The sequence below is a fragment of the Mobula hypostoma genome, chromosome 4, assembly GCF_963921235.1.
Source record: "Mobula hypostoma chromosome 4, sMobHyp1.1, whole genome shotgun sequence".
Classification (NCBI taxonomy): domain Eukaryota; kingdom Metazoa; phylum Chordata; class Chondrichthyes; order Myliobatiformes; family Myliobatidae; genus Mobula; species Mobula hypostoma.
This window is the reverse complement of record NC_086100.1, coordinates 98,604,748-98,629,616: the sequence shown is the minus strand read 5'-3', so window position 1 is coordinate 98,629,616 and position 24,869 is coordinate 98,604,748. Positions and strand designations below refer to the sequence as shown.

At 43.3% G+C, this 24,869-nt stretch overlaps 1 protein-coding gene across 1 annotated transcript in view; it reads right to left on the bottom strand.

Annotated features, from left to right (window-relative positions):
* Positions 1–15,832, bottom strand: part of tlr2 (toll-like receptor 2) — a 35,395-nt gene extending 19,563 nt beyond the window's left edge. The window contains exon 1 of the mRNA XM_063046245.1: positions 15,486–15,832. The gene's annotated coding sequence lies outside the window, so the exon portion shown is untranslated. The remainder of the gene's footprint in view (positions 1–15,485) is intronic.
* Between the last annotated feature and the right edge of the window lie 9,037 nt (positions 15,833–24,869).

The window sequence follows — 24,869 nt, the reverse complement described above, 5'->3', positions numbered from 1 at the left end:
CGGGCAGTGGGGGTTGGAGGAGGTTGAGGTTGCCCTACTAATCAGGGACAATATAACAGCTGCATAAAGGAGGCTTGTTCAATACGTCTTGCCCACAGAAGGCAAAGAGTGGTTGTAGACGGGTCATATTCTGCATGGAGATCGGTCACCAGTAGGGTGCCTCAGGGAGCTGTTCGGGGACCCCTACTCTTCGTGATTTTTATAAATGACCTGGATGAGGAAGTGAAGGGATGGATTAGTAAGTTTGCTGATGACAGAAAGGTTGGAGGTGCTGTGGATAGTGTGGAGGGCTGTCAGAGGTTGCAGCGGGACATTGATAGGATGCAAAACTGGGCTGAGAAGTGGCAGATGGAGTTCAATCCAGGTAAGTGTGAGGTGGCTCATTTTGGTAGGTCAAATATGATGGCAGAATATAGTATTAATGATAAGACTCTTGGCAGTATGGAGGATCAGAGAGATCTTGGGGCCCGAGTCCATAGGACGCTCAAAGCAGCTGCGCAGGTTGACTCTGTGGTTAAGAAGGCATACGGTGCATTGGCCTTCATCAACCGTGGGATTGAGTTCAAGAGCTGAGAGGTAATGTTACAGTTATATAGGATCCCGGGCAGACCCCACTTGGAGTACTGTGCTCAGTTCTGGTCGCCTTAGTGCAGGAAGGATGTGGAAGCCATAGAAAGGTTGCAGAGGAGATTTGCAGGGATGTTGCCTGGATTGGGGAGCATGCCTTATCAGAATAGGTTGAGTGAACTCGGCCTTTTCTCCTTGGAGCGAAGGAGGATGAGAGGGGACCTGATAGAGGTGTATAAGATGATGAGAGGCATTGATCGTATGGATAGTCAGAGGCTTTTTCCCAGGGCTGAAGTGGCTGCCACAAGAGGGCACAGGTTTAAGGTGCTGGGGAGTAGGTACAGAGGAGATGTCAAGGGTAAGTTTTTTACTCAGAGAGTGGTGAGTGCGTGGAATCGGCTGCCAACAACGGTGCTGTAGGCGGATATGATAGGTCTTTTAAGAGACTTTTGGATAGGTTCATGGAGCTTACAAAAATAGGGCTGTAGGTAAGCCTAGTAACTTCTAAGGTAGGGACATGTTTGGCACAACTTTGTGGGCCAAAGGGCTTGTGGTTTAGGTTTTCTATGTTCCTATACCTATATGGAAAATAGGAAGGGTGTAATTATTCTGTTGGGTTTGTACTAAAGACCTTCCAGTAGCCTCCGGGATACTGAGAAACAGATATGCAGCAGATTAAGGAAAGGTGTAAAACCAAAAGGATTGTTGTCATGGGGGACTTCAGCTTCCCTAATATAATTGAGACCTTCTGATTCTAAGAGGTTTAGACGGGGCAGAATTTGTTAGGTGCATCCAAAAGGGTTTCTTAAGTCAATATGTAGGTAGCCCAACAAGAGGAGGGGCCATACTGGACCTGGTGTTAGGTAATGGGCCCAGCCGGGTGACTGACCTTTCAGTGGGTGAGCAGATAGGGAATGGTGACCACAACTCCTATATGTTTTAAAATAGCTATAGATAAGGATAAGAATGGACCTTGCACAAGAGAAATACATTGCAGCAGGGAAAATTATGAGAACATTGGGAAGGAACTAGGGAGAGTTAATTAGGAACAGTTGTTTTTGGGCAAGTCCCCATTTGACATGTAGAGGGTGTTTAAAGACCAACTGCACAGAGTACAGGGCAGATATGTTCCAGCAAGAAGGAAGGACAAGGTAAGAGTACCCTGGATGTTGAGGGAGGCGAAGAATTTAGACAAGGAGAAGTTTGTAAAACTTAGGAAGTTATAATCAAATAGAGTCCTTGAGGACTATAAAGAAGCCAGAAAAGAACTCAAGAAGGAAATTAAGAAAGCTAGTCAAGCCTTGAAAAGTCCTTGGCACGTAGGATTGAAGAGAATCCAAAGGCATTCTATACATACTGTACATGAAGAGCAAGAGGATAATTAAGGGAGGGTAGGACCAATCAAGGATAAAGGAGGAAATATTTGCTTAGATGCGGAGGATATGGGCGAGGGTCTTAATGGATATCATACATTAGTATTTACCATGGAGAAAGATGTGGAGGATAGGGGGATAGGTGCTGAGCATATTAATATGCTAGGGCATTTTGAAGTAAAGGAGGAGGTAGTGTTGGGTCTCGTAAAGATGGATAAGTCCCCTGGACCTGATGGGATACACCACAAGTTATTCAGAGAGACATGAGAAGAGATTGCTGGGGCCTTGACCAAGATCTTCATGTCTACTCTAGATATAGGCAACGTCCCAGAGCACTGGCAAGTAGCTAATGTTGTTCTTTTATTCAAGAAGGGAACCAGGGATAATCCTGGAAGCTATAGATTCGTGAGTCTCACATCAGTGGTAGGGAAATTACAGGGGAGAATTCTTAGGGATAGGATTTATGAGCATTTGGAAAACTGTGGCCTAACTAGGGAGAGCTGTCAGGTCTTTGTTGGGGCAAGTTGTGTCTTACTAACTCAATTCAGTTTCTTGATGAGCTGACGAGGGTGTTGGATGAAGGTAGATCTGTGGATGTTTTCTAAATAGACTTTAAAAGGCGTTTGACATGGGAGGCTCATTCAGAAGATCAAGATGCATGGGATCCATGGTGAATTGGCCATTTGGATTCAGAACTGGCTTGCCCATTGAAGAGAGAGGGTAGTGGTCAAAGGAAGGTGTACAAGCTACCTGGAGGTTTGTGCTTAGTGATGTTCCGCAGGGGACCTTTGCTGCTGGTGATGTATATAAATGACCTGGATGAAAATTTAATTGGGTGGATTAGTAAGCTTGCACATGCTATGAAGATCGATAGTGTTGTGGATTGTGTAGAATACTGGCAAAGAATATAGGAAGGTATTCAGAGTTCAGCAGAGGAGGACAAAGGGCTTAATTAGGAAGGGGAAAAAAGATTATGAGAGAAAACTGGCAGGGAGCATAAAAACGGACTGTAAAAGCTTTTATAGATATGTAAAAAGGAAAAGACTGGTAAAGACAAATGTAGGTCCCCTGCAGACAGAAACAGGTGAATTGATTATGGGGAGCAAGGACATGGCAGACCAATTGAATAATTACTTTGGTTCTGTCTTCACTAAGGAGGACATAAATAATCTTCCAGAAATAGTAGGGGACAGAGGGTCCAGTGAGATGGAGGAACTGAGCGAAATACATGTTAGTAGGGAAGTGGTGTTAGGTAAATTGAAGGGATTGAAGGCAGATAAATCCCCAGGGCCAGATGGTCTGCATCCTAGAGTGCTTAAGGAAGTAGCCCAAGAAATAGTGGATGGATTAGTGATAATTTTTCAGAACTCGTTAGATTCTGGACTAGTTCCTGAGGATTGGAGGGTGGCTAATGTAACTCCACTTTTTAAAAAAGGAGGGAGAGAGAAACCGGGGAATTATAGACCGGTTAGCCTAATGTCGGTGGTGGGGAAACTGCTGGAGTCAGTTATCAAGGATGTGATAACAGCACATTTGGAAAGCGGTGAAATGATCGGACAAAGTCAGCATGGATTTGTGAAAGGAAAATCATGTCTGACGAATCTCATAGAATTTTTTGAGGATGTAACTAGTAGAGTGGATAGGGGAGAACCAGTGGATGTGGTATATTTGGATTTTCAAAAGGCTTTTGACAAGGTCCCACACAGGAGATTAGTATGCAAACTTAAAGCACATGGTATTGGGGGTAAGGTATTGGTGTGGGTGGAGAATTGGTTAGCAGACAAGAAGCAAAGAGTGGGAATAAACGGGACCTTTTCAGAATGGCAGGCAGTGACTAGTGGGGTACCGCAAGGCTCAGTGCTGGGACCCCAGTTGTTTACAATATATATTAATGACTTGGATGAGGGAATTAAATGCAGCATCTTCAAGTTTGCGGATGACACGAAGCTGGGTGGCAGTGTTAGCTGTGAGGAGGATGCTAAGAGGATGCAGGGTGACTTGGATAGGTTGGGTGAGTGGGCAAATTCATGGCAGATGCAATTTAATGTGGACAAATGTGAAGTTATCCACTTTGGTGGCAAAAATAGGAAAACAGATTATTATCTGAATGGTGGCCGATTAGGAAAAGGGGAGGTGCAACGAGACCTGGGTGTCATTACACACCAGTCATTGAAAGTGGGCATGCAGGTACAGCAGGCGGTGAAAAAGGCAAATGGTATGCTGGCATTTATAGCGAGAGGATTTGAGGATTTGACTTTCATATGAAGAAAGACTGGATGAACTGGGCTTGTACTCGTTGGAATTTAGAAGATTGAGGGGGGATCTGATTGAAACGTTTAAGATCCTAAAGGAATTGGACAGGCTAGATGCAGGAAGATTGTTCCCGATGTTGGGGAAGTCCAGAACGAGGGGCCACATTTTGAGGATAGAGGGGAAGCCTTTTAGGACCGAGATTAGGAAAAACGTCTTCACACAGAGAGTAGTGAATCTGTGGAATTCTCTGCCACAGGAAACAGTTGAGGCCAGATCATTGGCTATATTTAAGAGGGAGTTAGATATGGCCCTTGTGGCTACGGGGGTCAGGGGGTATGGAGGGAAGGCTGGGGCGGGGTTCTGAGTTGGATGATCAGCCATGATCATAATAAATGGCGGTGCAGGCTCGAAGGGCTGAATGGCCTACTCCTGCACCTATTTTCTATGTTTCTATGTATAGATTTGTTGCAGATTTCAACAGAGAAGTGACAGGAGGAGCTTAACCTGGCCAAATGTAAAGTATTGCACTTTGCTAGGTCAAATGTAAAGAGACAATGCACCATTAAGGGAAGGATCATTATTTTATTGATATTAAAAATTTTAACTAGAGATACAGCACAGAACAGGCCATTTTGGCCCTTTGAGCCAAGCTACACCAGCGACCCCCAACAACTCCAATTTAACACTAACCTAATTGCTGGACAATTTACAATGACCAGTTAACCTACTTGCCACATTTTTGGAATGTGATTTGAAACTGGAGTACCCAGAGAAAACCCATGCATTCCTCAGGGAGGACGCACAGAGACTCCTTACAGAGGACACCAGGATTCAGCTCTGAACTCCGACACCTCTAGCATTGCACTAACCGCTATGCTATCATGGCCTGTAATACACAGAACATAGAACATAGAATAGTACAGCACAGTACAGGCCCTTCAGCCCACAATGTTGTGTTGACCCTCAAACCCTGCCTCCCATATAAGCCCCCATCTTAAATTCCTCCATATACCTGTCTAGTAGACTCATAAACTTCACTAGTGTATCTGCCTCCACCACTGACTCAGGCAGTGCATTCCACGCACCAACCACTCTCTGAGTAAAAAACCTTTCTCTGATATCCCCCTTGAACTTCCCACCCCTTACCTTAAAGCCATGTCCTCTTGTATTGAGCAGTGGTGCCCTGGGGAAGAAGCACTGGCTATCCACTCTATCTATTCCTCTTATTATCTTGTACACCTCTATCATGTCTCCTCTCATCCTTCTTCTCTCCAAAGAGTAAAGCCGTAGCTCCCTTAATCTCTGATCAGAATGCATACTCTTTAAACCAGGCAGCATCCTGGTAAATCTCCTCTGTACCCTTTCCAATGCTTCCACATCCTTCCTATAGTGAGGCGACCAGAACTGGACACAGTACTCCAAGTGTGGCCTAACCAGAGGTTTATAGAACTGCATCATTACATTGCGACTCTTAAACTCTATCCCTTGACTTATGAAAACTAACACCCCATAAGCTTTCTTAACTACCCTATCCACCTGTGAAGCAACTTTCAGGGATCTGTGGACATGTACCCCCAGATCCCTCTGCTCCTCCACACTACCAAGTATCCTGCCATTTACTTTGTACTCTGCCTTGGAGTTTGTCCTTCCAAAGTGTACCACCTCACACTTCTCCGGGTTGAACTCCATCTGCCACTTCTCAGCCCACTTCTGCATTTTATCAATGTCTCTCTGCAATCTTTGACAATCCTCTACACTATTTACAACACCACCAACCTTTGTGTCATCTGCAAACTTGCCAACCCACCCTTCTACCCCCACATCCAGGTCGTTAATAAAAATCACGAAAAGTAGAGGTCCCAGAACCGATCCTTGTGGGACGCCACTAATCACAAACCTCCAATCTGAATGTACTCCCTCCACCACGACCCTCTGCCTCCTGCAGACAAGCCAATTCTGAATCCACCTGGCCAAACTTCCCTGGATCCCAAGCCTTCTGACTTTTTGAATAAGCCTACCGTGTGGAACCTTGTCAAGTGCCTTACTAAAATCCATATAGATCACATCCACTGCACTACCCTCATCTATATGCCTGGTCACCTCCTCAAAGAACTCTATCAGGCTTGTTAGACATGATCTGCCCTTCACAAAGCCATGCTGACTGTCCCTGATCAGATCATGATTCTCTAAATGCCCAGAGATCCTATCTCTAAGAATCTTTTCCAACAGCTTTCCCACCACAGACGTAAGGCTCACTGGTCTATAATTACCCGGACTATCCCTACTACCTTTTTTGAACAAGGGGACAACATTCGCCTCCCTCCAATCCTCCGGTACCACTCCCGTGGACAACGAGGACATAAAGATCCCAGTCAGAGGCTCAGCAATCTCTTCCCTCGCCTCGTGGAGCAGCCTGGGGAATATTCCATCAGGCCCCGGGGACTTATCTGTCCTAATCCGTCCTTTAACAACTCCAACACCTCCTCTCCCTTAATATCAACATGCTCCAGAACATCAACCTCACTCATATTGTCCTCACCGTCATCAATTTCCCTCTCATTGGTGAATACCGAAGAGAAGTATTCATTGAGGACCTCGCTCACTTCCACAGCCTCCAGGCTCATCTTCCCACCTATATCTCTAATCGGTCCGATCTTCACTCCTGTCATCCTTTTGTTCTTCACATAATTGAAGAATGCCTTGGGGTTTTCCTTTACCCTACTCACTCATTACAAGTTGATAGGTTGGTTAAGAAAGCATATGGTACTCTTACCTTTATGAGTCGAGGCACTGAGTTCTGAAATCAGAAAGTTATGTTGCAGCTTTATAAAATTCTAGTTAGGCCGTATCTGGAATATTGTGTACAGTTCTGGTTGCCTCTTTGTAGGGAGAATGTCAAGGCTTTGAAGATGGTGTAAAAGAGGTCTATCAGGAGACTGCTTGAATTAGTGGGCAAGTGCTATAACAAGAGGTGGGACAAAATTGGATTGTGGCAGAGGATGAAGGGAGATTAGGAGTGTCAGAGACAGATTTATAAGATTATGAGAGGCATAGACAGAATAGACAGACAGTATCTTTTCTCCAGGATTGAAATGTCTAATACCAGAGGGAATGCATTTAAAGTTTAAAGGAGATGTGATGGGTAAGTTTTTTTAATACACAGAGTGGTGGAATGTGCTGCCTGGGATGGTGGTAGAGGCAAATACAATAGAGTCTTTAAACATGCGTTTAGATATGCACATAAATGTGAGGGAATTGGAAGGATATGGGCATTGTGTAGGTAGAAGGAATTAGTTTCATTGGCCATTTGATTACTAATTTAGATGGCTCGGCACAACAGTGTTGGCCAAAGGCCTGTTCCTGTGCTGTACTGTTCTATGTTCTATGACGTGTAGAACTCTTTTAAAGACTAGCTGCACTAAGTACAAACCATGCATGTTCCGTTAAGAAGGATGGTAGGGCCAGAGCATTTTGGATGACGAACCTGTTGGAATTATTTGAGGAGATTACACCAGGATGGGTAAATGGGATGCAGTGGATGTTGTACATTTGGACTTTCAGAAGGCCTTTGACAAGATGCCACACATGAGGCTGCTTACCAAGTTAAGAGCCCATGGTATTACAGGAAAGTTACTGGCATGGTTAGAGCATTGGCTGATTGGTAGGAGGCAGCAAGTGGGAATAAAAGGATCCTTTTCTGGTTGGCTGCCAGTGACTAGTGGTGTTCCACCGGGGTCGGTGTTGGGACCACTTCTTTTTATGCTGTATATAAATGATATACATGGCTTTGTTGCCAAGTTTGCAGAAGATACGAAGATTGGTGGAGGGACAGATAGTGTTGAGGAAAAAGGTACGATGCAGAAGGACAGACAGATTAGGAAAATGGGCAAGAAAGTGACAAATGAAATACAATTTGGAAAATGCATGGTCGTGCACTTTAGTAGTAGAAATAAATGTACAGACTATTTTCTAAGCGGGGTGAAAATCCAAAAAACTAAGATAGAAACATAGAAATATAGAAAACCTACAGCACAATACAGGCCCTTCGGCCCACAATGCTGTGCTGAACATGTTTTTACTTACAAATTACCTAAGGTTACCCATAGCACTCTATTTTTCAAAGCTCCATGTACCTATCCAGGAGTCTCTTAAAAGACCCTATCACATCTGCCTCCACCACTATCGCCAGCAGCCCATTCCACGCACTCACCATTCTCTGTGTAAAAAAACTTACCCCTGACATCTCCTCTGTACCTACTTCCAAGCACCATAAAAAAGCACCCTCTTGTGTTAGCTGTTTCAGCCCTGGAGAAAAGCCTCTGACTATTGACATGATCAATGCCTCTCATCATCTTATACACCTCTATAAGGTCACCTCTCATCCTCCACCGCTCCAAGGAGAAAAGGCCAAGTTCACCCAACCTATTCTCATAAGGCATGCTCCCCAATCCAGGCAACATCTTTGTAAATCTCCTCTGCACCCTTTCTATGGCTTCCACATCCTTCCTGTAGTAAGGCAACCAGAACTGTGCACAGTACTCCAAGTGGGGTCTGACCAGGGTCCTATATAGCTGTAACATTACCTCTTGGCTCCTAAGCTCAATCCCATGATTAATGAAGACCTGCTCCATATGCCTACTTAACCACAGAATCAACCTGTGCAGCAGCTTTGAGTGTCCTATGCCAAGTTCATCGACTTTGCTTCTAACTTCCACCCAGCCCTCAAATTCACTTGGTCCATCTCGGACACTCCTCTCCCCTTTCTCAATCTCTCGGTCTCCATCTCTGGAGACAGACTGTCCACTGACATCTTCTACAAGCCCACTGACTCTCATAACTACCTCAACTATACCTCTTCCCACCCTGCCACATGCAAAATGCTATTCCCTATTCCCAGTTCCTCTGTCTCCGCCTCTGCTCCCGGGATGAGGCTTTTCGTTCCAGGACATCTCAAATGTCCTCTTTCTTCAAGAATCGTGGTTTCCCTTCTGCTATCATTAATGATGCCCTCACCCTCATCTTTTCCATTTCCCGCACTTCAGCCCTCACCCCATCCTCCCGTCACCACAACAGGGACAGAGTTCCCCTTGTCCTCACCTACCACCCCACCAGCCTCTGGATCCAGCACATTATCCTCCGCAACTTCCGTCACCTTCAACAGGACCCCACCACTAAGTGCAGCTTTCCCTCTCCACCCCTCTCTGCTTTCCGCAGGGATCGTTCCTTCCGCGTCTCCCTGGTCCACACGTCCCTCCCCACGGATTTCCCACCCGGCACTTATCCATGCAAGCGTAAGTGCTACACCTGTCCCTACACCTCCTCTCTCACCACCATTCAGGGCCCCAAACAGTCCTTCCAGGTGAGGCAACACTTCACTTGTGAGTCTGTTGGGGTCATCTATTGCATCCGGTGCTCACGGTGCGGCCTCCTCTACATCGGTGAGACCTGACAGAGATTGGGGGACCGCTTTGTCGAGCACCTCCGCTCCGTCCGCCACAACATACAGGATCTCTCGGTTGCCACCCACTTCAACTCAGCTTCACATTCCCATTCGGATATGTCCATACTTAGCCTCCTCTTCATCCATGATGAAGGCAAACTCAGACTGGAGGAGCAACACCTCATATACCATCTGGGTAGTCTCCAGCCCCTTGGCATGAACATTGAATTCTCCAGCTTCTGGTAATTCCCTCCCCTCCCCCATCCCAGTTTCACTCTGCCCCCTTCTCCTGCTTCCTATCACCTCCCTCATGGTTCTGCCTCCTTCTACTACCCATTGTGCTTTCCCCTATTCCTTCTTAAGCTTTCCTGCCTATCCCCTCCCTGCTTCCCCTCTCCCTCCCTTTGATCTTTCCCCTTACTGGTTTTTCACCTGGAACCTACCAGCCTTCTCCTTCCCACCCTCCCCCCACCTTCTTTATAGGGCCTCTGCCCCTTCCCTCTTCAGTCCTGATGAAGGGTCTCGGCCCGAAATGTTGACTGTTCGTTTCCATGGATGCTGCCTGACCTGCTGAGTTCCTCCAGCGTGTTGTGTGTGTTGAGTGTCCTATGGACTCAGGCCCCAAGATCCCTCTGATCTTTCACACTGCCAAGAGTCTTACCATTAATACTGTGTTCTACCATCATAGTTGACTTAACAAAATGAACCACCTCACTCTTATTTGGGTTGACCTCCATCTGCCACTTCTCAGCCCAGTTTTTCATCCTATTGATGTCCCGCTGTAACCTCTGACAGCCCTCCATAACACCCCCAACCTTTGTGTCATCAGCACATTTACTAATTCATCCCTCCACTTCCTCATCCAGGTCATTTATAAAAATCACGAAGAGGTCCCAGAACAGATGCCTGCGGTACACCACTGGTCACCGACCTCCATGCAGAATACAACCCATCTACAACCACTCTTTGCCTTCTGTGGGCAAGCTGATTCTGGATCCACAAAGCAAGGTCTCTTTGGATCCCATGCCTCTTTACTTTCTCAATAAGCCTTGCATGGGGTACCCAATCAAATGCCTTGCTGAAATCCATATACACTACATTTACTGCTCTACCTTCATCAATGTGTTTAGTTACATCCTCAAAAAATTCAGTCAGGCTCATAAGGCCTTTCACAAAACCATGCTGATTATTCCTAATCATATTATACCTCTCCAAATGTTCATAAATCCTGCCTCTCAGGATCTTTTCCATCCACTTAGCAACCATTGAAGTAAGACTCACTGGTCTATAATTTCCTGGGGTATCTCTTCTCCCTTTCTTGAATAAGGGAACAATATCTGCAACCCTCCAATCCTTTGGAACCTCTCCCGTCCCCATTGATAATGCAAAGATCATTGCCAGAGGCTCAGAAACCTTCTCCCTCACCAACAACGGTAGCCTGGGGTATATCTCATCCAGTCCCAGAGACTTATCCAACTTGATGCTTTCCAAAAGCTCCAGCACATCCTCTTTCTTAATGTCTATATGCTCAAGCATTTCAATACATTGTAAGTCATCCCTACAATTGCCAAGATCCTTTTCTGCATTGAATACTGAAGCAAAGTATTCATTAAGTATCTCTGCAAACTCCTCCAGTTCTATACACACTTTTCCACCGTCACACTTGATTGGTCCCATTCTCTCATGTCTTATCCTCATGCTCTTCACATACTTGTAGAATGCCTTGGGGTTTTCCTTAATCGTGCTTGCCAAGGCCTTCTCATGGCCCTTTCTGGGTCTCCTAATTTCATTCTTAAGTTCCTTCCTGCTAGCCTTACAATCTTCTAGATCTCTATCATTACCTAGTTTTTTGAAACCTTCGTAAGATTTTCTTATCTTCTTGACTAGATTTACAACAGCCTTTGTCCACCATGGTTCCTGTACTGTACCATCCTTTCCCTGTCACATTGGAATGTACCTATGCAGAACTCCACACAAATATCCCCTGAACGTTTGCCACATTTCTGCGTACATCTGTTCCCAATTTATGCTTCCAAGTTCCTGCCTGATAGCCTCATATTTCCCCTTCCTCCAATTAAACGATTCCCTAACTTAACAACAGGAATTCTGCAGATGCTGGAAATTCAAGCAACACACATCAAAGTTGCTGGTAAACGCAGCAGGCCAGGCAGCATCTCTAGGAAGAGGTACAGTCGACGTTTCAGGCCAAGACCCTTCGTCAGGACTAACTGAAGGAAGAATTAGTAAGAGATTTGAAAGTGAGAGGGGGAGGGGGAGATCCAAAATGATAGGAGAAGACAGGAGGGGGAGGGATGGAGCCAAGAGTTGGACAGGTGATTGGCAAAGGGGATATGAGAGGATCATGGGACAGGAGATCCGGGGAGAAAGACGGAGGGGGGAACAGAGGATGGGCAAGGGGTATAGTCAGAGGGACAGAGAAGAAGGAGAGTGAGAGAAAGAATGTAGGTATAAAAATAAATAACGGAGGCTACCCAGACGGAATATGAGATGTTGTTCCTCCTGAGTGTGGCTTCATCTTTACAGTAGAGGAGGCCGTGGATGGATATGCGTAGCCTCCAACCTGATGGCATGAACATCAAATTCTCTAACTTCCGCTAGTGCCCCACCTCCCCCTAGTACCCCATCCGTTATTTATTTTTATACATATATTCTTTCTCTCACTCTCCTTTTTTTCCCTCTGTCCCTCTGACTATACCCCTTGCCCATCCTCTGTCCCCCCCCCCGTCTTTCTCCCCGGATCTCCTGTCACATGATCCTCTCATATCCCCTTTGCCAATCACCTGTCCAACTCTTGGCTCCATCCCTCCCCCTCCTGTCTTCTCCTATCATTTTGGATTTCCCCCTCCCCCTCTCACTTTCAAATCTCTTACTAACTCTTCCTTCAGTTAGTCCTGACGAAGAGTCTCGGCCTGAAACGTCGACTGTACCCCTTCCTAGAGATGCTGCCTGGCCTGCTGCGTTTACCAGCAACTTTGATGTGGATTCCCTAACTTGTCTGTTCCTATCCCTCTCCAGTGCTGTGGTAAAGGAGATAGAATTGTGATCACTATCTCCAAAATGCTCTCCCATTGAGAGACCTGACACCTGACCAGGTTCATTTCCCAATACCAGATCAAGTATAGCCTCTCCTCTTGTAGGCTTATCTACATATTGTATCATGAAACCTTCCTGAACACACCTAACAAACTCCACCCCATCTAAACCTCTTGCTCTAGGGAGATGCCAAACAATATTTAGGAAATTAAAATCTCCCACCATTACAACCCTGTTATTATTATACCTTTCCAGCATCTGTCTCCCTGTATGCTCTTCGATGTCCCTGTTAATACTGGGTGGTCTATAAAAAACACCCAGTAGAGTTATTAACCCCTTCCTGTTTCTAACTTCCACACACAGAGACTCAGTAGACAATCCCTCCATGATTTCCTCCTTTTCTACATCTGTGACACTATCTCTGATCAACAGTGCCACACCCCCACCTCTTTTACCTCCCTCCCTGACCTTTCTGAAACACCTATAGCCTGGCACTCTAAGTAACCATTCCTGCCCCTGAACCATCCAAGTCTCTGTTATGGCCACAATATCATAGCTCCAAGTTCTGATCCATGCTCTAAGCTCATCAGCCTTTTTCATGATGCTTCTTGCATTAAAATAGACACATCTCAAACAATCGATCTGAGTGTATCCCTTCTCTATCACCTGCCTATCTTCCCTCTTGTACTGTCTCAAGCTTTCTCTATTTGTGAGCCAACAGCCCCTTCCTTCGTCTCTTCAGATGCAAAGGGACTTTGGAGTCCTTGTGCAGAACAATCTAAAAGTTAACTTGCAGGTGGAGTCGGCGGTGAGGAAGGCAAGTGTGGTGTTGGCATTCATTTCCAGATGTCTAGAATGATTCTGGGTATGAAAGGGTTATCATACAAGGAACCTTTGATGGCTCTGCATCTGTACTTGCTGGAATTTAGAAGGATAGGGGCAGATCTCATTGAAACCTTTTGAACGTTAAAAAGCCCAGGCAGTGTAGATGTGGGAAGGATGGTACCTATGGTGGGGGAGTCTAGGACAAGAGAGCCACTCAGGATAGAGGGGTGTCTGTTTAAAACAGAGATGCAGTGCAATTTCTTTAGCCAGAGGGTGGTGAATTTGTGGAATTTGTTTCCACAGGCAGCTCTAGAGGTCAGGTCAGGTCATTGGGTGTATTTAAGGGAGAGCTTGATAGGTTCTTGATTGGACGCGGCATCAAAGGTTACAGGGAGAAGGCCAGGGAGTGGAGCTGAGGATGGGAAAATGGATCAGTGGAACTGAATGGTGCAGCAGACTCAATGCCTTATTCTGCTCCTATGTCTTATGGTTTCATCATAGTAAGGAACCATTCAATAGTCTTATAATAACTGGGTAGAAGCTGTCCTTGAGCCTGGTGGTTTCAGGTTCTTTTATCTTCTGCCCAACGTGGTCCAGGGTGGTTGGAGTCTTAGATTACACTGGCTGCTTTACCAAGGAAGTGAGCAGTATAGACCAAGTCCGTGGAGGGGAAATTGGCTTCCATGATATACTGAGCTGTGTCCACAACTCTCAGATTTCTTGCATTCATGGCAGAATAGTTGCCATACCAAGCCGTAACGCATCTTGAAAAGATGGTGCATCATCAAAAATTGGTGCGAGTCAAAGGGGGCATGCCAAATTTCTTAAGCCTCCTGAAAATGGAATCTACAGGGTTGGACCAGGGCAGGCTATTGGCGGTTCACTCTTAGGAATATTATGCTTTCAATTTTCTGAACATGAGTACCAGTGATGGAGACAGGAGCATGTGCACTGTCCACTTCATGAAGTCAATAACCACCTCTTTCATTTTGCTGATATCGTTATCATGACACTAAGCTCGGCATCTGCTTCCTGTACGCTGATTCATAATTATTTGAGATATAGCCAATTATGTTGGTATCATCTGCAAACTTGTAGAAGGAGATTGAGTAGCCAGGCAGTTCTGAGTACTGTGTAGGGAGTTGAGCAGGAGGCTGAGGAAGCAACTTTGTGGGGCACCATTTAGCACAAATCTCCATTTTCAACCTTTCAGTCAGTTCACTATTCATCAAACTTATTGGTCTCTAAAACAGCTTTTATTGCATATGTGAACAAAAGATTTTGAAGGCCACTCAAATCTTCAAGTCTGCTCTGCTATTAAAGCTGAATTGACCGCAAGTTCAACTGTATTCCTGTCTAACTAGGGTAACCTTGCATCTGCTATACATATCATGCATCTATCTACATTTGCCATAAGAGTACTCAAAGATTATATTCAAAGAACTCCATTCTCAATTCTCTGAAAGAAAAGATTTCACCTTAAATAGAAACTCCATTTTGTAAATAGAGATGCCTCTCCTCCTCCTCCAAATTTACAGGGCCTCTCGGGATTTAATATTTCATTCAAGTCCACTCACATGTTCCTAAACTCCAAGAGACACAAACCAACTCTGCCCAGCCTTTCCAGATGAATCCATCATATGAAATTAATTGTAAAAATGATGTAATACACCTGCCAGATTATTTTAAGGCGTATTTTTCTTTATAAGTTATCTCTTAAGGCTATAAAACATATTGTATTTTGAAACATATTCATAATATTTTAGGAGACAGTTAATGATCACAAACAATTCTCATTCTTCATATTAAAGCTTTCACATTTAGCCTTGCTTTTTCACTTCTTTTTAATTGCAATCATCTTCATAGACCCCACTAAAACATGGATATTTGGAATCAAAAAGATAATGACAATTTAGTTTAAATCATTCTAATTAATTCAATATTATTTTGATAGAATACTCAATTATTCTTACCTTCACAGTCTCTCATATTGCATTGTCCAAATCTCAGTCGAAGTCGCTTGTGGCTTCAACACAGGAACTGGCTAACCTTTTCCTTTTTTAGCTAAGACACCAATGCTGAAGCAAATTTTATATTTCCTGTCTGAGTGAGGGAAGCAGACAGGAAGTATAAAATCTTAATTCATGTAATCCTATTTATAAAAGTTCCTTGTAAATACATGTAAAAGTATTGCAAGATATTGGAAATCTGAATAAAAACAAATGCTAAAAAAAACTAAACAAGCAGCTTTGAAAAATGGTGCATCAGAACTGAAAGAGAGAAACAAGTTAGTTTAGGTAGCAGAGAAGGAGGAGAAGGAAACAGAGTGGAACAAAGGCAATTTTTCTGATAGGGTAAAATAATGTAGCCAATAAAGAGCAGTCACATATCTATGTAATGTTTTGCTAATATTGTGCAGTCTGTGTAACGTGTCTTTGTGGTCCATTGTGATACGCTCGATAAAATATAGAAGTGAAAGGAGAAGCTAGAGAAAGATGTCAGGCAAAACTTTCCGGTCATGATACAAGCAAGAATAAAGAGTGAGTTACTGAAAATTTACTGTCGAGTCCTACGGGGTGCTCTATGCTCAGATGAAAGATTGGTCCTTGAGTTTGCACTGTGCCACAGACAGAGGTCAGAGTGGCAGTGGGATGTTCAATAGAAGCTCAGGTCATTCCACAAAGCAAAAATCCGGGTTTGGTTTCTCCTCACAAAATACAGTACACCAAAGTGGAAGAAGTGCCAGTGATTTACTGTGGCCCCTCATCTGTATTAGGTTAGAATGTTAAAGGAACATTGCTTACCTGTCTGTTTCCCTCATTCAACAGGAGCAAATCATCTACAGTATATCAATTGGTAATTTGTTTTAGCAGTGTATCTGCTAAAAAAGGAAAAAATTAATTGCTTCCTCTGTGTTGATCAATTAATTGATTGCCCATTGAATTATGGAAGGAAATTATTTTTAATATTGAATATAATTGAAGTAAAAATTGAACATATACAAATCACTTTGTCAGAGAGTAATGGGGCTACACAGACCCTTCAGGCTAACTCATCCATGCTGGCCAAGCTGCCTGCCTAAGTTTGTTCCCCTTATCTGCATTTGGTCATTTTCCCTCCAAACCTTTCCAATCCATATAGCTATCCAAATGTCCATTAAACATTGTAATTGTAACTGTTGTGTCCTGTACTGCACAATGAACCTCTATGTTGTCCTGTTCTGTCCTGTACTGTTCAATGGACCTTTATGTTGTACTGTTCTGTCCTGTACAATGGACCTCAATGTTGTACTCTTTTGTCCTGTACTTTACAATGACTTCTATGTTGTTATGCTCTGTCCTGGACAGTTCAATCAACCTCTATGTTGTCCTGTTCTGTCCTGTACTGTACAATGAACCTCTGTGTTGTACGTTCAGTCCTGTACGGTACAATGAACCTCTATGTTGGACTGTTTTGTCCTGTACTTTGCAATGGACTTCTATGTTGTAATGTTCTGTCCTGCACTGTACATGCAACCTCTAAGTTGTAGTGTTCTGTCCTGTACTGTACAATGAACCTCTATGTTGCACAGTTCAGTTTTGTACTGTACAATGGACCTCCATGTTGTGCTGGTCTGTCCTGGACAATGAACCTCTATGTTGTACTGTTCAGTCCTGTACTGTACAATGAACCTCTATGTTGTACTGTTCTGTCCTGTACTGTTCATTGGAGCTCTGTGTTGTACTGTTCTCTCCTGTACAATGGAACTCTATGTTGTACTGTTCTTTCCTGAACTGTACAATGAACCTCTATGTTGAATTGGTCTATCCTGTACTGCACAACGAACCTCTATGTTGTCCTCTTCTGTCCTGTACTGTACAATGAAACTCTATGTTGTCCTGTTCTGTCCTGTACTACTGTACAATGAGTCTCTCCATTGAACTGTTCTGTCCTGTAGTGTACAATGAACCTCTATGTTCTACTGTTCTGTCCTCTGTTGTACATTGGACCTCTATGTTGTACTGTTCTGCCCTGTACTGTACAATGAAACTCTATGTTTTCCTGTTCTGTCCTGTACTGTACAATGAACCTCTATGTTCAACTGTTCTGTCCTGTATTGTACAGTGAAACTCTATGTTGCACAGTTCTGTTCTGTCCTGTAAAATGGACCTCTATGTTGTACCGTTCTGTACTGTACTGTACAATGAACCTCTCGGTTGAACCGTTCTGACCTGTACTGTACAATGAACCAGTATGTTGTACTATACTGTCCTGTACTGTAGAATGGACCTCTATGTTGTACTGCTCTGTCCTGTACTGTACAATGAATCCCTATATTCTACTGTTCTGTCCTATACTGTACAATGAACCTTTATGTTGTCCTGTTCTGTCCTGTACTGTACAATGAACCTCTGTGTTGTACGTTCAGTCCTGTACGGTACAATGAACCTCTATGTTGGACTGTTTTGTCCTGTACTTTGCAATGGACTTCTATGTTGTAATGTTCTGTCCTGCACTGTACATGCAACCTCTAAGTTGTAGTGTTCTGTCCTGTAATGTACAATGAACCTCTATGTTGCACAGTTCAGTTTTGTACTGTACAATGGACCTCTATGTTGTGCTGGTCTGTCCTGGACAATGAACCTCTATGTTGTACTGTTCAGTCCCGTACTGTACAATGAACCTCTATGTTGTATTGTTCTGTCCTGTACTGTTCATTGGAGCTCTGTGTTGTACTGTTATCTCCTGTACAATGGAACTCTATGTTGTACTGTTCTTTCCTGAACTGTACAATGAACCTCTATGTTGAACTGGTCTGTCCTGTACTGCACAACGAACCTCTATGTTGTCCTCTTCTGTCCTGTACTGTACAATGAAACTCTATGTTGTCCTGTTCTGTCCTGTACTGTACAATGAATCTCTATGTTGCACAGTTCAGTTCTGTACTGTACAATGGACCTCTATGTTGTGCTGGTCTGTCCTGTACTGTCCAAAGAACCTCTATATTGTACTGTTCGGTTCTTGAGAATGGACCTCTATGTTGTCCTCTTCCGTCTTGTACTATACAATGACCCTCTATGTTCTACTACTTCCGTCCTGTACTATACAATGGACTTCTATGTTCCACTGTTCCGTCCTGTACTGTACAATGAACCTCTATGTTGTCCTGTACTGTTCAATGGACCTTTATGTTCTACTGTTCTGTCCTGTATAATGGACCTCCAGGTTATACTGTTTTGTCCTGAACTGTACAATGGACCTCTACGTTGTTCTCTTCTGTCCTGTACTGTATGATGAACCTCTATATTCTACTGTTATGTCCTCTGTTGTACATTGTACCTCTATGTTGTACTGTTCTATCCTGTACTGTACAATGAATCTCTATGTTAACTGTTTTGTCCTATATTGTACAATGAACCTCTATGTTGCACAGTTCTGCTCTGTACTGTACAATGGACCTCTAGGATGTCTTGGTCCGTCCTGTAGTGTACATTGAACCTCTATGTTGTACTGTTCTGTCCTGTACTGTTCGATGGACCTCTATGTTGTACTGTTCTGCTCTGTACAATAGACCTCTATGTTGTACTGTTCTGTCCCTTACTGTACAATGAACCTCAATGTTGTACTGTTCTGTCCTGTACTGTACAATGAAACTCTATGTTTTCCTGTTCTGTCCTGTACTGTATAATGAATCTCTATCTTCAACTGTCCTGTCCTGTATTGTACAGTGAAACTCTATGTTCCACAGTTCTGTTCTGCACTGTACAATGGACCTCTAGGTTGTCATGGTCCGTCCTGTACTGTACATTGATCCTCTATGTTGTACTGCTCATTGCTGTACTGTACAATGAACCTCTATGTTGTACTGCTCTGTCCTGTACTGTAGAATGGACTTCTATGTTGTACTGCTCTGTCCAGTACTGTACAATTAACCTCTATATTCTACTGTTCTGTCCTGTACTGTACAATGAACCTTTATGTTGTCCTGTTCTGTCCTGTACTGTACAATGAACCTCTATGTTGTACGTTCAGTCCTGTACGGTACAATGAACCTCTATGTTGGACTGTTTTGTCCTGTACTTTGCAATGGACTTCTATGTTGTAATGTTCTGTCCTGCACTGTACATGCTCCCTCTAAGTTGTAGTGTTCTGTCCTGTACTGTACAATGAACCTCTATGTTGCACAGTTCAGTTTTGTACTGTACAATGGACCTCTATGTTGTGCTGGTCTGTCCTGGACAATGAACCTCTATGTTGTACTGTTCAGTCCTGTACTGTACAATGAACCTCTATGTTGTACTGTTCTGTCCTGTACTGTTCATTGGAGCTCTGTATTATACTGTTCTCTCCTGTAGAATGGAACTCTATGTTGTACTGTTCTTTCCTGAACTGTACAATGAACCTCTACGTAGAACTGGTATGTCCTGTACTGTACAATGAATCTCTCCGTTGAACTGTTCTGTCCTGTAGTGTACAATGAACCTCTATGTTGCACAGTTCAGTTTTGTACTGTACAATGGACCTCTATGTTGTGCTGGTCTGTCCTGTACTGTCCAAAGAACCTCTATATTGTACTGTTCGGTTCTTGAGAATGGACCTCTATGTTGTCCTCTTCCGTCCAGTACTGTACAATGACCCTCTATGTTCTACTACTTCTGTCCTGTACTATACAATGGACTTCTATGTTCCACTGTTCAGTCCTGTACTGTACAATGAACCTCTATGTTGTACTGTTCTGTCCTGTATAATGGACCTCTAGGTTATACTGTTCTGTCCTGTACTGTACAATGGACCTCTATGTTGCACAGTTCAGTTCTGTACTGTACAATGGACCTCTATGTTGTGCTGGTCTGTCCTGTACTGTACAATGGACCTCTATGTGGTCCTGTACTGTACAACAAATCTATATGTTCAACTGTTCTGTCCTGTACAATGGACCTCTATGTTATACTGTTCTGTCCTGTGCTGTACAATGAATCTCTATGTTCAACTGTTCTGTCCTGCATTGTACAATGAACCTCTATGTTGCACAGTTCTGCTCTGTACTGTACAATGGACCTCTAGGTTGTCTTGATCCGTCCTGTACTGTACATTGAACCTCTATGTTGTACTGTTCTGTGCTGTACTGTACAATAGAACGTTATGTTGTACTGTTCTGCCCTGTACAATGGACCTCTATGTTGTACTGCTCTGTCTTGTACTGTACAATGAACCTCGATGTTGAACCATTCTGACCTGTACTGTACAATGAACCTGTATGTTGTACTATTCTGTCCTGTACTGTAGAATGGACCTCTCTGTTGTACGGCTCTGTCCTGTACTGTACAATGAACCCCTATAGTCTACTGTTCTGTCCTATACTGTACAATGAACCTTTATGTTGTCTTGTTCTGTCCTGTACTGTACAATGAACCTCTATATTGTACATTCAGTCCTGTACGGTACAATGAACCTCTATGTTGTAATGTTCTGTCCTGCACTGTATATGCTCCCTCTAAGTTGTAGTGTTCTGTCCTGTACTGTATAATGAACCTCTATGTTGTACTGTTCTATCCTGTACTGCTCAACGAACGTCTATGTTGTACTGTTCCGTCCTGTACTGTTCAATGAACCTCTATGCTGTACAGTTCTGTCCTGAACTGTACAATGAACCTCTACGTTGCACTGTACTGTCCATACTATACAATAAGCCTCAATGTTATACTGTTCTGTCCTGTACTGTACAATAGACCTCTACGCTGTACTGTTCTGCCCTGTACAATGAACCTCTACGTTGTATTGTTCTGCCTGTAATGTACAATGAACCTCCATGTTCTACTGTTCTATCCTGTACAGTACAATGCACCGCTATGTTGTACTATTCTGTCCTGTACATTACAATAAAGCTCTATGTTGAACTGTTCTGTCCTGTACTGTACAATCAACCTCTATGTTGAACTGTTCTGTCCTGTCCTGTACAATGGAACTCTATGTTGTACTGTTCTTTCCTGTACTGTACAATGCACCTCTATGTTGTACTGTTCTGTCCTGAACTGTACAATGAACCTCTATGTTGTCCTCTTCTGTCCTGTACTGTACAACGAGTCTCTCCATTGAACTGTTCTGTCCTGTAGTGTACAATGAACCTCTATGTTGCACAGTTCAGTTCTATACTATACAATGGACCTCTATGTTGTGCTGGTCTGTCCTGTACTGTACAAAGAACCTCTATATTATACTGTTCTGTCCTTGAGAATGGACCTCTATGTTGTCCTCTTCAGTCTTGAACTGTACAATGACCCTCTATGTTCTACTACTTCCGTCCTGTATTATACAATGGACCTCTATGTTCTACTGATCCATCCTGTACTGTACAATGAACCTCTATGTTGTCCTGTTCTGTCCTGTACTGTTCAATGGACCTCAATTTTGAACTGTTCTGTCCTGTACTGTACAATGGACCTCTACGTTGTTCTGTTCTGTCCTGTACTGTATGATGAACCTCTACATTCTACTGTTCTGGCCTCTGTTGTACATTGGACCTCTATGTTGTACTGTTCTGTCCTGTACTGTACAATGAACCTCTATGTTCTACTGTTCTGTTCTGTACTGTACAATCATCCTCTATGTTGCACAATTCAGTTCTGTACTGTACAATGGACCTCTATGTTGTACTATTCTGTCCTGTACTGTACAATGGACCTCTATGTTGTCCTTTTCTGTCCTGTACTGTACAATGAATCTCTATGTTCAACTGTTCTGTCCTGTACAATGGACCTCTATGTTGTACTGTTCTGTCCTGTACTGTACAATGAACCTCTATGTTGTCCTGTTCTGTCCTGTACTGCTCAATGGACCTTTATGTTGTACTGTTCTGTCCTGTACTGTACAATGAACCTCTATGTTCTACTGTTCTGTCCTGTAGTGTACAATGAAACTCTATGTTGCACAGTTCAGTTCTGTACTGTACAATGGACCTCTATGTTGTACTGTTCTGTCCTGTACTGTACAATGGACCTCTATGTTGTCCTTTTCTGTCCTGTATTGTACAATGAATCTCTATGTTCAACTGTTCTGTCCTGTACAATGGACCTCTATGTTGTACTGTTCTGTCCTGTACTGTACAATGAACCTCTATGTTGTCCTGTTCTGTCCTGTACTGCTCAATGGACCTCTATGTTGTACTGTTCTGCCCTGTACAATGGACCTCTATGTTGTACTGTTCTGTCCCTTACTGTACAATGAACCCCAATGTTGTACTGTGATGTCCTGTACTGTAGAATGGACCTCTATGTTGTCCTTTTCTGTCCTGTACTGTACAATGAATCTCTATGTTCAACTGTTCTGTCCTGTAGAATGGACCTCTATGTTGTACTGTTCTGTCCTGTACTGCTCAATGGACCTTTATGTTGTACTGTTCTGTCCTGTACTGTACAATGAACCTCTATGTTCTACTGTTCTGTCCTGTACTGTACAATGAACCTCTATGTTGCACAGTTCAGTTCTGTACTGTACAATGGACCTCTATGTTGTACATTTTGTCCTGTACTATTCAATGGACTTCTATGTTGTTATGTTCAGTCCTGTACCGTTTAATCAACTTCTATGTTGTACTGTTCTGTCTTCTACTGTACAATGGACTTCTATGTTGTAATGTTCTGTCCTGTACTGTACAATGACCCTCTATGTTCTACTACTTCCGTCCTGTACTATACAATGGACTTCTATGTTCCACTGTTCCATCCTGTACTGTACAATGAACATCTATGTTGTCCTGTTCTGTCCTGTACTGTTCAACGGACCTTTATGTTGTACTGTTCTGTCCTGTACAATGGACCTCTAGGTTATATGTTCTGTCCTGTACTGTACAATGGACCTCTACATTCTTCTGTTCTGTCCTGCACTGTATGATGAACCTCTATATTCTACTGTTCTGACCTCTGTTGTACATTGGACCTCTATGTTGTACTGTTCTGTCCTGTACTGTACAATGAACCTCTATGTTCTATGTTCTACTGTTCTGTTCTGTCCTGTACAATAGACCTCTATGTTTTACTGTTCTGTCCTGTACTGTACAATGAACCTCTATGTTGTCCTGTTCTGTCCTGTACTGCTCAATGGACCTTTATGTTGTACTGTTCTGTCCTGTACTGTACAATGAACCTCTATGTTGTACTGTTCTGTCCTGTACTGCTCAATGGACCTTTATGTTGTACTGTTCTGTCCTGTACTGTACAATGAACCTCTATGTTCTACTGTTCTGTCCTGTAGTGTACAATGAACCTCTATGTTGCACAGTTCAGTTCTATACTATACAATGGACCTCTATGTTGTGCTAGTCTGTCCTGTACTGTACAAAGAAGCTCTATATTATACTGTTCTGTCCTTGAGAATGGACCTCTATGTTGTTCTCTTCCGTCTTGAACTGTACAATGACCCTCTATGTGCTACTACTTCCGTCCTGTATTATACAATGGACCTCTATGTTCTACTGATCCATCCTGTACTGTACAATGAACCTCTATGTTGTCCTGTACTGTTCAATGGACCTCAATTTTGAACTGTTCTGTCCTGTACTTCTGTCCTCTGTCCTGACTATTCTGTCTGTACTGTACAATCAATGTTTATTTGACCATGTTGACGTTCAGTCCTGTCTCAGACTCTGTTGACGTTGTCCTGTACTTGTATGTTTTCCTGACTAAGACTCTAGAAACTGACACCTGGACTTTTGTTGTACTGTTCTGTCCTGTACTGTACAATGGACCTCTACGTTGTTCAGTTCTGTCCTGTACTGTATGATGAACCTCTATATTCTACTGTTCTGTCCTCTGTTGTATATTGGACCTCTAAGTTGTACTGTTCTGTCCTGTACTGTACAATGAACCTCTATGTTCTACTGTTCTGTTCTGTACTGTACAATCATCCTCTATGTTGCACAATTCAGTTCTGTACAGTACAAAGGACCTCTATGTTGTTACTTTCTGTCCTGTACTTTTCAATGTTTCTGTCCTGTACTGTACAATGAACTCTATGTTCACAGTTCAGTCTGTACTGTACATACTCTAGTTGTCTGTCTGTCCTGTACTGTACAAGAACCTCTATGTTGTCCTGTTCTGTCCTGTACTGTACTGTCAATGGACCTTTATGTTGTACTGTTCTGTCCTGTATAATGGACCTCTAGTTTACTGTTGGTCCTGTATGTACAATGGACCTCTAGTTGCCATGGTCCGTTCTGTACTGTACATTGATCCTCTATGTTGTACTGTTCTTTGCTGTACTGTACAATGAACCTCTATGTTGTACTGCTCTGTCCTGTACTGTAGAATGGACTTCTATGTTGTACTGCTCTGTCCTGTACTGTAGAATGGACTTCTATGTTGTAATGTTCTGTCCTGCAC